At 35.9% G+C, this 15005-nt stretch overlaps 1 non-coding gene across 1 annotated transcript; it reads left to right on the top strand.

The window, feature by feature from the left end:
* Positions 1 to 14513: 14513 nt before the first annotated feature.
* LOC128282343 (small nucleolar RNA R71) lies at positions 14514 to 14620 on the top strand. The gene has a single exon (XR_008272597.1). It is a non-coding gene; the product is annotated as a small nucleolar RNA R71 (small nucleolar RNA).
* Positions 14621 to 15005: the final 385 nt, after the last annotated feature.

The raw sequence follows: 15005 nt of genomic DNA, 5'->3' as shown, positions 1-15005 counted from the left end.
TCATTCAAAAATTTAATTTTTTTACAAATTGTGAAAAATTAAAATAAATATTTAAAATTTACAAAATTATTAAAATTATAAAAATATAAAAATTTTATAAAATTACAAAAAAATATGAAATATTACGAAAATTTTAAAAATAGAAATTTTAATATTTTTAAATTTTTAGGTGATAAATTTTGGATTTTTTCCAAAACATTTAAATAAAGAAAAATAATGCTATTTATTATTTAAATGATTATTTAATTGAAATGACATTATTATTCATTATTAAAATAATTTTAAAGTTTATCCAAATTTATCAACTTAAAATATCTACAAATTATAAATTCCAATTGATTAAATGTTAAAACTATCACCAATCATACAATGTCACGTGTCACATGAGTATGTAGTCATCATTCAAAAACCTTAAAAAATCTTCAAAAATTACAAAAAATTATTAAAATTATTAAAAATAGAAAAATTATAAAATTACAAAACAATATAAAATATAAAAATTTCTAATTTAAAAAATTCAAAATTTAATATTTTTAATTTTTAGGTGATAAATTTTGGACAATTTATTTCAACTTATTTAAATAATGTAAAATAAATCATTATTTTACATTATTTAAATAATTTTAAAACTAATCCAATTTTATCAACTAAAAGATCTACTAATTATAAATTCTAATTGATTAAACTATAAAACTACCATTGTAAGGGATATCCTTCCAAGAGGTAACAATATGATGTTCAAGCTCTAGTAAATGTAATTTATAAAAATTTTAAAATATTAAAATTTCTAATTTTTAAAATATTTTAGTATATTTAGCATTTTTATACTTTTATAATTTTTTGTAATTTTATAATTTATCCATTTTAATAATTTTAATATTTTGTAAATTTATGTTTTAGTATTTTTTTATTTTTTAAATAATTTTTTGTAATTTTTAAAGAATTTTTAAAGATATTTTTGGATGATGACGTCATTATATGAAATGTGGCAACATATGATTGGTTAGCCCGTTTTTTAACATCCAAAGGACTAAACTAGGCATTATTGATAGCGTTAATGACTAAACTGAAAACGTCTAATAATGTTAGGGATTGGAATGGGTAAAAGAACTTTAAGGACTAAAGCGGGTAAAAGAACTTTAAGGACCAAAGTGGGAAAAACAGTATATTTCAATAGGAGTGAGCAAAATTTTATTCGATTTGAAAAAATTAAAAAAAATCGAATTTCGAGTTAATTTAATCAAGTTATTTGAGTTATTCGATTTTTTGAGTCATCTTGAATAAGTAAATCGAGTTTCGATTTCGAGTGGAGTTTAATTTTACAATTCTAATAATTCGAATAATAAATTTGTGTAAATATTCATTTAGTCCCTATAAATTTTAAAAATGAGCGAATTGATCACTTTCAATAAAAACTATAAAAAATTCAAAATAATTTTAAAAATTTTCTCAAATAATAATTTTGAACCTAAATAAGTTAATTAATTATTATAGTATATCATATTAAATTATCTTTTTTTTCTTATTTTGCTTTGAAAAAGTTTTCATATATATATAAGCTTTATAACAAATTTTAATTTTACATATTTAATTTTATTAATTTTTAACTTACAACAATTTATGACCTCTTGCTCATAAAAGTTTTCTTCCATAATCAAAGAGGTTCCTTAGCCATGGATCGACAACTACTCATGGCGGCAAGAACCGGAAACTTAAACCTCATCAAGCAACTCGTAGATGCTGAAACCAACATCCTAAACGCCACCAGTCCGCAAGGCAACACTGCTCTTCACATTTCTACACGATTCAGACATGAAGATTTTGTCGAACAGATAATGAATTGCCATCCGAATCTCGTCCATAAGACCAACCTCAATGGCGAAACATCCTTTCACGTCGCCGCAAAGGCTGGACAGTTCGATGTTATTCTCTTGTTCAAGGCTACTGTGGAAGATATAGCAAGGGTCAGAGACAAGCATGGCGACACCCCTTTACATTGTGCTGTCAGAAACAATCATAAGTTGGTTATATGGCTATTGGTAAAAGGAGATCATGAAGCTTTGAGGCTAGTCAACAATGCTGGGGAATCTCCGCTTGTTGTCGCCATTGATTTAGGCTTAACTCCTATTGCTGATAGCATCATATTTGCAAATCCATCCACACTTGATCATAAAGGAAATAACGGCCAAACACCACTACACCGTGCCCTCTTAAGCTGTAATTTTGGTAAATTCTGGCTCTTTGATTTTGTCTAGATTATTACAAGATTTTGATATTTAATATAGTTCTAATTAAATGCTTAAGGTTTAGCAGTTATAGTGTACAAAGTCCTGGTTGAGAAACCAGAGTTGATTTTCTAGGGCGTCTTCAGGATTGATGACCTGTTGTTTATAGGCGCTCTTTAATGCTTTTTAACTACCTAAAATATAAAATAGTAAGACCATCAGGACATCAAAATGGGTCTAATGCATAAATGGTACTTGAATTATGCTCCATAACTAGAACAGAAGATTTCTTTATGCACATAAAAGCTACATTCTTTTAGCTCAATGTGCTTATTTAAAAGATGTGACTTCTCTAGCTGCTAAGTGCTAAATGCATATATACCTGTTTTTCCTTCTCAAATTGCCCACAAGCTGTATACGCATCTATAAGTGCCATAAAGATATGCTTTGTGACTTGAATTCCAGCAGCCTTCACTGCTTCGCAGTACTACAAGCAATCACCGAATTACTTCGTCACTTTAAGTGAAACTCACAAGAAAGATCTTTTAAGAATTTCATCAATGCCAAACCATTAGTTGCATTAAAAGAAAAACAGCAAACTTTAAGCATAAACGAATTCGGGACAAAAGGGTGAAGGCTCAAGATATCAGGTTGTGACTATAGATTTCCCCATGTCGCAATGTGACATAGCTCGTTGCCACCACACAAAATTTCTCGTTGCGACGTGACTCTCTAACTTGAGCTCATCGCGAAGACAAGTAATTCCTTGTCACGATGTACCTTTTTGACTTGAGCTCGTCGCGAGTATGCAAAATTCCTCGTTGCGACGCCGAACCTACAATTTCAAAGCCTGCACATTTATGTCATATAACCTTCCAGTATCACATTCAAATATACCTATTACCAACCTTAAACCTTATTCAAGTTATCATGAAACAGCTTCAAGCATATCTAAAATACAAAGATTACAAATTAAGCCATGGCATTTATGTTTTCATAACATTCAACTAAATACTTATATCATGGTCCTATTGTACATGACATAACTAGTACCCAAATTTTAAATTCATACTCTCTTCAAGGCTTGACTTATGATGAGATGAGTTGAGAATGCCCTTCAACTTCTAATTTCAAAACGAACTTTACCTACGCAATTACAAAAAAACACGTTAAGCTTACAAGAACTTAGTAAACATATCAAGAAACATACCATGCTAATATAATTAATACCTTATACACTCACATTTATAATTATGTAAAAGAAATCTCATATATATATATAATCATCCTATCGAATTACCATACACAAGTTTTATTTCCATAATAGATTTATTAAAATGCTAAATTCACAAGTACCAAGCTACTTACCTTTGCCACATTAATTTTACTTACCTAATGCCTAAAGGTGTTCATGGGCCGGGTCGGGCCTAAGCATGATATTAACATACTTTATGTTTGCCCAAGTTTGGTCCGGTCTGAAATATGGACCTAAAATGTAACGCCCTAAACCCAGCTTAGAAGTTTAGACCGAATCCCGGATGCTACATTGATTACCGAAGTGATCATGAGAAAATTTTACAAAACAAGTTATCAAATCGAACCGAAAACTTTTAATCGTTTAAAATTCAGTCAGTAAAATTATAGTTAAGATAATTGATAAATTGTTTTCAACCGAGACTGTCCGAGACCTCCGCATACCGAGTCCAGCTTCAGAGTTACAGAAACGAAACTGCAAGGGGAAACACTAAGGGGGTGAGCTACATCTCAGTGTGAGTTCAAAATGAGACTTAAAACAGAATTACAGAACTCAATTCTAGAGCACAAAAGACTTACATACACCCACAGAATCAGAAAGCATACTTGGAACCAACGTCCCAACAGTATGTAACAACTCAAGCACACTAAGTCACACACAGTCAGACAGATTATAGTCAGATAATCCAGTACCTAGAATGCTCAACAGATGCATATGAAATGCAGTCAAGTAATAAGACCCACCCATCCAGCCAACACACCTCTCCATCCCCCGATCACACATCATAAGAGCTGATTAAGCTCATCCAATCAAAACACACCACGTAGGACCTAGAAAAGCCCATCCAACCCTACGCACCATGTATGTGGGCTAAGCCACTCAGATATTAATGAGCAGCGGGGCTGGCGTATTTGCAGTACAGTGCAATGCGGTAGTCCCCTGTACAGTCATATTGCAGTTTAAACTGCCAGATTAGATAATGGTACGCAACAAAGCTTATGTACGTGTGGTATAGTACGGTAAACCGCTGTATGAATAAATTACAATAGAATTGCCAGATCAGATTAGAATCAATCTCCCTTCTCTTCGTAACCAACCCAAAAATTTACTTTATGCAAATGTATGTATGCATACAATCTCACAGAAACGGTGAACATACCTAGAGACAATCAGACATAACAAATGTGCACACACACCCAACAAACCAGGTTCAGAAATAGACCTCTCACGTAATAGTCACCATTAACCCATTAGCCGAAGCCCAGATCAGAATCCTAACTACCCTAACTAAAGACTAGCCAAAGGTCAGAACACACAGAACCATATTCAGAACAAAACATACATTAATACACAAATTAGAGACTTAGAACCACATGGCCGTATGGAAAAGCCTAGACTGTGTGGGGTCAAAACGCTCGTGTGGAGGGAGGCACATGACCGTGTGGCAGAGGCACACGCTATGAACAGGCCATGTAACTCACTGTCCAATTGTTCTAAAATAGAGTACAGGAAAGACACGACTGTGTGAGGGTTTCAGACGCTCGTGTGTCCACCAGGCATGGCCATGCGTCCAAAACACACGCTCGTGTGGGATCCCTAAATCCCTAAATTAGCCACATGGTCATGTGGCACCAAAACACTAAATCCCTAATCCCAAACACACACGCCCGTGTGCCCAGGGGACACGGCCATGTGGAAATCGACAAAAATCCCTACATCGGTCACATAGCCGTATGGCACCAATTTTTTCCCGAAAACCCTAATTCCTAACTGCACACGACCGTGTGGACTGCTCATATGGGGGCACATGCCCGTGTGGCCACCCGTGTAGAGTACAGGGCAGACATGGCTGTGTGAGGGTCTCACACGCCCGTGTGCTCACCAGGCACGACCGTGTGTCCAAAACACACGCCCGTGTGGGATTTAAATTAGCTACAATGTCGTGTGGCACCAAAACAATAAATCCCTAATTCCCAAACACACACGTTTGTGTGCCAGGGGACACGGTCGTGTGGAAATTGAAAAAATGTGGCCAGGCCGTGTGGCACCAAATTTTTCCTGAAAACCCTAATGCCTAACTGCACACGGCTATGTGGACCACCCGTGTGGGGGCACACGCCCATGTGGCCACCCGTATGGTAACGAAACAACCCTAAAATAGCCTGTAGAATGAGCGTTCGATACCAAAACTACCTTCCAACCCTTAATAATTCAGAACCACACCAAAATACACCTAAATTCAAACCATTTCACAGAAATTGACCCTTCGATTGGTCACTTTCAAAAACACACACAAATATGTCAAATTTCACATAAGCAAATCGACGATTTGATACAAAAAGAAAGAATCTCCGATCTCACATAAAATTATAGAATACCACGAAATTGAATCAACCATTTGCATATAAATTAAAAGAGTTTCAGAACCTACACCTGATTTGCGAGATAAGCACCCAACCCCATCAAGAACTACAATGATTGAAGATGAATACGGTGCAGGAATCAAAATGACGAAACAAGAAAACTCAAGAAAACAAAAGAAAATCTAATGTGAGAAGAGACGGAGAGAAGAACGAAAAGATAAAAAAATAAAAAAATAAAAATGTTTAGAGAGATTTTTAGGAAAACCAATGTGAAGAGTTTATCTAGTTTTCTAAAATAATAATAAATAAATAAAAATAGAATAAAATTTATAAATAAATCACTGACTTTTTGAAAAAACAAATAAAACAACACTGAAAGTACACTTATGAGGGTTCAAACACAGAACCTAAAGGTACATTAACACTCCACCAACCACTAGACCAGTAGGCCCATTCTAACACTTAAACGCACAACTATACACAATAGCACACCCTTCTCTCCGACCCTAACCATAAAACTTAAAACTTCTAGCCCCAAAAATTTAGGGTGTTTGATGTGATGTGAATCGTGATAAGTTTTATAATTTATGAATGTCCGTTCTCGAAAACTAACTATTATCACGGCAAAGGCAAACACACCTTATCGAACAGTAGTATAGTTTATGGCAAGACCGGGATGTCGAACCCAAAGGAACTAAAAGTACTAGTATTAACTTTCTTTTTATTATCTGGCCTAAAAATAAAGGGGTTTGTTTTATCTAAACTAATTACTAAACTAAGAATGCACAGGAAGTAAATTGGGGAAATAACTTTTGGGAAAACTGAATGATTTGGACAATACCTAAGGGAAAAATCCACCTAGACTTCACTTGTTATTGACTCTGAATCAGACAATTTATTCACTTGACTTGATCCGTAGAAATCCCTAAGTTATATTATTATCTCTCTTGAGACTAACAACATCTAACCCTAGGTTGATTAATTGAAATCTCTTTCCAATTAAAACCTCTAGTGTTGCATTAACTTGATCAATGGATTCCCTTATTAGGTTTCACCCTAATCCGGTAAAATTATGTCACCCTATCTCTAGGCGTACAATCAACTCCACTTAATTATGTTAGATCTACTTTTGGATAGGGACTTTTGCTCCTCTGAATAAGCACATCAATACTTGAATCAACATCCTGGAATATTAAAGTAAGAATTAAGAACAAATCAAATATTTATCATACAATTTAGATAATAATAACAAGATCCGTTTTAGGTTTCATTCCCCTTAGGTATTTAGGGGGTTTAGTTCATATTTATGAAAGAAAACATGTCAAAAGAATAATGATAACAAAACATAAAGAAAACTCAAGAACTCTTGAAGGGAATTGAAGGAAGATCTTCAGTCTTGAAGGTGAATCCAACTTCTGAGATGGATCAATCGGCTTTCTTCGAGTAATTCCTTGCCTCTTCCTTCGTGTATCCCCTCTAATCCTCCTCCAGTGTGTTTAAATAGGCTTTAGAATGCCTAAAAGTCCTCAAGAGTGGCCTTTTCTGAATAGGACTAAACTTGGGCTCGATAGGGACACGCCCGTGTTCGATTGCTTCAAACCGTGTTTGAGTCTATTGAATGGACATAGGCGTGTGGTACGGAAGTCCAGGCTGTGTTGATTTCACATGTTGCTCCATTTTTTCCGTTTTCGACCCGTTTCTCACTCTTTTTACTCTTCTATGCTCACCTAAGTGTAAAACATGAATTTAAAGGATTAGGAGCATCAAATTCACCAAATCTAAGGAGAAATCATCCATAAATATGCTAAGCATGGGATAAAAATATGTATAAATTACGGTTTATCAAATACCCCCACAGTTAAGCATTTGCTTATCCTCAAGCAAAATCCTCAACTCACAATTAAGAATTCATTTTTTTTAACTTATAATTCCTATTAATAATATCTCAAAATAAACTATAAGTAATCATACATTGAAAATTCAACTGAAAAGACATCAAAGTTTCAAACATTCTAAGTTGAGCATTTTATCATGAAAACATAGGTGTCTCCCCTCATCTAAGTGATTACCTTTGATTCAAAATATCACAGAGTTTTAACATTCTCACTAAGGATTCACTCAAATCACTCAATCTATTTAAGGACGACAAGTTAAGCACTCAATAGTCAATATGAAAAGTTATTACCATAAGCTTGCATGAAAATCAAATCTCCACCACTATAAATTGAGATGAAACATCAATCAAAAGGTCTTTAGAGGGTTGTAACGTGGCTTTGGTTAGGGGTGTGGTCACAAGCTGAAAAAGAAGGTTAGAATCGAGATTGAATTGAAAAAAAAATTACCTAACTAGAAAAATAATTAATCATCAATTGAATACATGTGAGTTTTTTCTCAGAATATGGAATTAAACACTTAAGCTCAAAAACAAAGAATTACTACTAATATATATGTATGTATTAATTTTTTTTAAGAGCAAGTCAAATAACATAAGCTAGCTATCAAAAATAAAATATAGCTAAGCAATTTATTCAAATCAAATCTCGACAAAAATAGAGATCAAATTAATTTAGGGGATTTCAACAATAATGGGTTATGGGTTAATATTGAGGGTAAATTAATGAATTGGTTGTTAGGCTCAAGGGGGGTTCACTAAGGGTTAATTATGAAGGTAGGCTTTTATGGAGTGAGTGGGTTGACCTAAGTGCCTTTATCATCTTGACATATCAAATCAAATGGTGTGGTCTTGACATGTATAATCAAGCAAGTTTTAGAATAACATATCAATATTGACGCACTCAAAGCAACAATAAAAGTGAGCATGAAAGAAATAATATATGCTCTAAAGGCTCAAGATCTCACAAAAGTTATGGCTTTTTGATGTTTAAACTTGTGAATTTCAACTCAAGATAGTACCTAAACTTGGGGAAACAACCTAAAAATTTTTAAATCTCAAAAATCAACTTATCATGCTTGATTCTCTAATTCCTTAAAGTTTAAACAATCAATGCATGAATGCCTATGTTTTAATTCAAGACATATCAATAAAAATTATAAATTAATCAAAATTCATTCTAATAATGATCTGAGAATATTATTTGAGAGCAAGACAAAATTAAGGGATTTTTCTGATTATGATATAAATATCCCCCCCACACTTAAGATGAACATTGTCCTTAATGTCCAAAGATATATAATAGTGATATAAAGATAATATCGGAAGAGAGAGGGAGAGAAGTGAAACTTCTTGAATGTTGAATGGAATCCTTGAATTGAAGGTATGAAGAATAATCGGCCAAGGTAATGATAAGATTGGAGGAGGATACTCTGGTGTTGGTAGAGGTTGGGTTCCACAACCACAGTGTCCAGCGAAGAGGTTATCGTGGTGGTCGGGCAGGACATGGCAGTCGTAGAGAACCTTCTCCAGTGGAGTTTCAAGTTCCTAAGTGATGGTGAGCTTTGGAGCTCTTTATAACTGTGATAAAATCAAGAACTCTTTAGAAAATATAAAGAAGCATAATTACTCGTATTGAAATAGCCGAAACTATAAATTGTTCAATAAAAATTATAAAACCTAAAAATGAAATAGTATTAAAGGAAGATAGAATAAAAATTACTTAAAGAAGATAAATAAAGATAAAAGTGAAAATAAAAATAATAAATAAAAAGTCTTTAAACATCGTCATCACCGGATGGTTCGCAAGGTGGTGGTGGCGATGAGATGTGAAGGTGCTGACTAATCTGATGTAGAGTAGTATCAATGTGATCAAAGTGCTGAAAACACTACTGCTCAAATCGAGTAAGGCGCTCAGAGATGTCAGAGTATGAAGCATCCGCATGAACTGGGTGATGAATGGGCGGTGGCTGAGATGGTGGGTCCTCGTGCTGTGGAGGGATATCATCAGTAATGTCCTTTAGGACCTCCTCCTCAGCGGACTGGACCAGGCGGTACTGGGGAGGGTCAACTCCACGTTGTCGCTCGATTATCCTCATATGTAGCATACTTGAGATGCCCTGTGGAGACATCTGACCAATGAGGGTGAGGGTAGATACTTGCGCCGCCATGTTGAGGAAGCCAAAATACCGCGCCAAGCAAGTCACATAAGGGCCGATGGATATGACTCTCTTCTTATAGCACTCTGTCTAATGGTGAATGGTTAGGGCAATGAAATAGGCAAGGTCGAAGATGTGCCCGTTCGCCACACTCCATAAAAGGTAGGCGTCGTGAGTGTTGACGACGTCGGTGCTCTCTCGTCGCCCTGTTAGGTGGGCCAAGATGGCGTATAGGTATCGAAGCCAATGCCTTGGAGCGACTAGGTTCGTAGGTGGCCGAAGCAGGAATGAGGGCCCTCCAGCAATTGGAGAGAGATAAGTGGATGTGGCGATGGAGTGTGTCAAAATTATCGTCGTCCATGAACTCCTCCGTATAGAGCCCTAAAGCGACGCCGAACTCAGGTATGCTCAACTGGCAGACTAAACCACCGAGACAGAACTGGACCGTTCTAGGATCATCGAAATCCGTTATAACTACTTGAAGATGGAAGGTCGAGTAGAGTTCGAGTGTGAGCCCGAGGTACATCGGCTCGATGATCTCGAAAAAGAACCCCTATGGGTCAGTCGTCAGAAGGGCTCGGACCGCGTCAGCCAGTTGGATTTGTTCAAGTGCAGCCCAATCAATACAATGGCCCGCACCTAAAGGTCGGGCTTGTAGTATCTAAAAAAGTTTCTCCTATGGTCCCGAGGGAATCTGGAGGAATGGATGGCTGATTTTCGTTGTAAGACCATATGATGATGCTGCTCCTTTCCTCTTATTCGAGGTGGGGATGGCAGTTTTCTTGCCACATAGATTTGACATGGTATCTGTAATGAAAAGATGAAGTTATGAAAATAATCCCCAAGAATAGCATGGAAAAGGTATACAAGCACATTAGAACTAGATGGAAATACTTCATAGGGGTTACTGACTAAGGGTGTGTTCTCCATTGCTTTTGGGATGAACTTTTTCTAAAAAAAGAGCTTTTCTCTTAAAAGCAATGAAGAACACATATCATTGGGGCAACTTTTTTAACTTTTGGGATGAGCTTTTTTAGAGATGAAAAGCAAGAATTTTAGCTTTTTCAGCCAAAAAGCACTTTTGGTGTTATTTTACCTTTTAACCTTACTTTTGACTTAAAATGTGTTTGATGCTATTATTTTGTGTTCTCTGTCTTGGTTATTTAATATGAGTTTTACAAATGTGTTAAAAGCATTAATTAAAAATAAAAATATTTTTAAAATAATACAATTGTGTCAATATCTAATTACAAATATTTAATTATTATATTTAAATATTTAAATATAGTTTATATATTCTAATTAAATTTAATAAATAATTAACATTAATTACTTAGAAATATTTAAAATTAATATTATATATTAAAATATTAACAATAAGTTATAATAAATTATTTTTTATATTTTTACTAAAATATCATAATATTAACTAATTTGAACATTATTTAAATACATATTTGTTACTTGATAATATCATGTCTAAAATGGACATTTTACTTTTCAAAAGCACTTTTTGACAGCAATATCGAACACTTAAATTTTTCCAAAGCACTTCTCAAAAGCATTTTTCCACAGCACTTTTCAAAACTTTTCCACAGCATTTTTCAAAAGCAATGAAGAACTGGCCCTAAATAGAAATATCAAATCATTATTATCATTAGGAACACTAGAATAGTGTCAACTAAATACCTAGTGAATACATACGAGAATATGGAATATGGCAGGAAATCTATGGAAACACAAGAAACAATAAATGTATCACAATGCATTGACTAAAATGGCAAAGAATAACAAGCATAAGCATGACTATAGTGAGAACTATGAATATTAATAAAAATTAGCCAAATAAATAAAGAAGTAGTATAAAATTAGTGAAAGAAATGAAGGTAATAGGGAGGAAAAAATAGACAAACGCAGTAGTTCTTGGTGGAGGGAGGAGTTAGTCGTTTGAGGAGAGCTGTCGGCCGGCCACGGGCATGGGAGTGAGGGCATGTGAAGAGGTTGCGGAGGCTAGGGTAAGGTTTTTAGGGAAGGGGATGATGAATAGTGAGGAGTTTATATAGATATTGGGGCACACGGTCGTAGGACACACTCGTGTGCCCTAATTTTAGCCCGTGTGTATCGTGATTTTCAAATTTGGGTGCGTCTGAAATTCGTCCCACGCCCGTGTTCTTTGGGCGTGTTGACACGGCCATGTTCTGCTTCGTTCGCTTATCCCACGCCCATGTATGTATGTCCACGCTCGTGTTGTTTTGTCAGTCTTTACCACAGGTAGTGAGCATGGGCGTGTCGCACACCCATGTTGTTTTCTCAGTTTCAACCATGGCCTCTAGACACGGGCGTGTCGTATGCCCGTGTTGTTTTGATAGATTCACCTATGGCCATGTGGCACGGCCGTGGCAACTTATCGACTTCCGTGTTGGGGAAAAATTTTGCCCTATTTTTACACGACCGTATCGCACGACCGTGTTACCTTCTGTGGTATGGGCATGGCTTAAGGCACGCCCGTGGGCCTGGCCGTGTGGTTCTGGTAAATCTGTGTTCAGTGTCTCAGTTAGTGGATCTAAATGTTAAAAACTAAAATTTAAAGAAGTTAATGCTCGGGTTGCCTCCCGAGAAGTGCTTATTTATAGTCTAAGCTCGACTTACCTCTCTGTTGCGTGGTCATGGTGGTGCGAGGAGTTTACACTCCTCATCCCTACTATCAATTTTATCAAAATAAGGTTTTAGACGAGTACTATTTACCTTTAATGTACCGAATTTGGGATGAATTACCTCGACTGTGCCGTATGGGAAAATGCTAAGTACCGTAAGAGGGATTTCTCTATTAGGTTCAGAGGTGGTAATCCGAGGGTCTGCTGCATCAATAGTACTTTGTCTCCAACCTTAAGTTGATTTGGTAAAATATTGAGCTCGTCATGGCATGGTTTCGGTTTATCATGTGATCTTGGTTTCTGTGTCCGCCACTCATCTAGTTCCTCGACCTGTAGCCTTTATTCTTCATAGATGGGTCCTTTGTCGTTACTCGAACATGACTCAGGTGTGTTCTTTGAACGTGTTTTCTGCAAAGAAGGTTTCACCACATGATCAATATTAGTAGTACAATCACCCTCGATATTTGATGTGTTACTTGAATTACGAGCTTGAAGTGTGATTGTTTCCTCACCCACATGAAGTGTGAGTTCACATGTACCAACATCAATTATAGTTCTAGCAGTTGCTAAAAAGGGCCTTCTTAAAATTAAAGGCAGGTCACTATCCTTTTCTATGTCTAGAATAACAATATCAACTAGGAATATGAATTTATCAATTTTAACGAGTACATCTTCAATAATACCCCTAGGAAATCTGATTGTTTTGTCTGCTAACTGAATGCTCATCCTAGTTTGTTTAGGTTTCCTAAGACCTAGTTGTTTAAACATTTTATAAGGCATGACATTGATACTAGCCCCTAAATCAGCCAAAGCATTATTAACATCTAAGCTACCAATTAAACAAAGAATAGTAAAACTCCCTGGATCTTTTAATTTGTTGGCCAGCTTATTTTGTAGTATGGCTGAGCAAACTGCATTTAACTCCACATGCGACGCTTCATCTAATTTCTGCTTGTTTGTTAAAAGCTCTTTTAAGAATTTGACTGCGTTTGGTATCTGCGAAAGAGCTTCAATAAACGGTAAGTTAATATGTAATTTTTTTAAGAATTTAAGGAATTTACCGAATTGTTCTTCTATGTGGTCTTTCTTTGTCGCATTGGGGTATGGCACACGAGGTTTGTACTCTTTACTTATTGGTGTTTGTTCACTGTGGTCTACCTCACATTTGCTTTTACTTACCACAATTCCTTGCCTTGGTTCTGGTTCAGGTTCAACTAACCTTTCCTCATCTTGAATGGTAATTGCATTGAGCTGTTCCCTTGGGTTAGATTCAGTGTTACTCGGCAAGCTACCTTGTGGTCATTGAAAAATCAATTTGGCGAGTTGGCCTATCTGAGTTTCGAGCCCTTGGATCAACGGTTGTTGATTCTTAAGTGTTGTTTCAGTATTATGAAAGCGAGTTTCCAACACCGAGATAAACATTGTTAGCATCTCCTCAAGGCTCGGCTTCTTTTTCTGTTGGTAAGGTGGTTGTTGAAAACCCGGAAGATGTTGTCGCCTTTGATTCCCTTGACCACCCCACGAGAAGTTGGGATGTTTCTCCAACCTGCATTATATGTGTTACTATATGGGTTATTTTGAGATGTTACCCATATATTTAACTTGGTCCTCCTTGGTGCTAGGGTTGAAAGGTTGATATTCGGTGTATGCTCCTCCTCCATTTGAATTGCACTTCATCACTGGATGTACCTGAGTAGAACCACACAAACCGTCGCTCTTTTTATTTAAGAGTTTTACCTGGTTAGATAGCATAGTAACCGCATCGAGGTTGAAAACACCAGTTGCTTTCATCGGCTTTGTTCTCATGACTTGCCACTGATAGTTATTCAGTGACATCTCTTCAATAAATTCGTAAGCCACTTCAGGTGTTTTGTTATTGATAGTCCCACCAGCAGCAGCGTCGATAAGTTGCCTTGTTGAGGGGTTCACGCCGTTTTAAAATGTTTGAACCTGTAACCATAAAGGTAATCCATGGTGAGGGCACCTTCTCAATAGGTAATTGTATCTCTCCTATGCATCATAAAGTATCTCTAGATCCATCTGCACAAAAAAAGAGATATCATTCCTCAACTTAGCCGTTTTAGCAGGCAGAAAATATTTAAGTAAAAATTTTTCGGTCATTTGTTCCCAAGTAGTGATTGACCCTAGTGTTAACGAGTTCAACCACTGTTTACCTTTGTTCCTCAATGAAAAGGGAAATAACCGAAGGCAAATCGCATCATCAGAAATGCCATTGATTTTAAAAGTGTCGTAAAACTCTAGGAAATTCGCCAACTGAGCGTTTGGGTCCTCGTCCTGCAAACCATAAAACTGAACAAACTATTGGATCATTTGAATTGGGTTAGGTTTTAGTTCAAAACTATTTGCAGCAACTGTAGGCCAAACTATACTTGACTCAGTTCCTATTAAAGTAGGTTCAGCATAATTATACATAGTGCGTGGAGTAGGATTCTGATTT

The sequence above is a fragment of the Gossypium arboreum genome, chromosome 1 (assembly GCF_025698485.1).
Source record: "Gossypium arboreum isolate Shixiya-1 chromosome 1, ASM2569848v2, whole genome shotgun sequence".
NCBI classification, from domain to species: domain Eukaryota; kingdom Viridiplantae; phylum Streptophyta; class Magnoliopsida; order Malvales; family Malvaceae; genus Gossypium; species Gossypium arboreum.
This window is presented reverse-complemented; position numbering and strand designations above follow the sequence as displayed.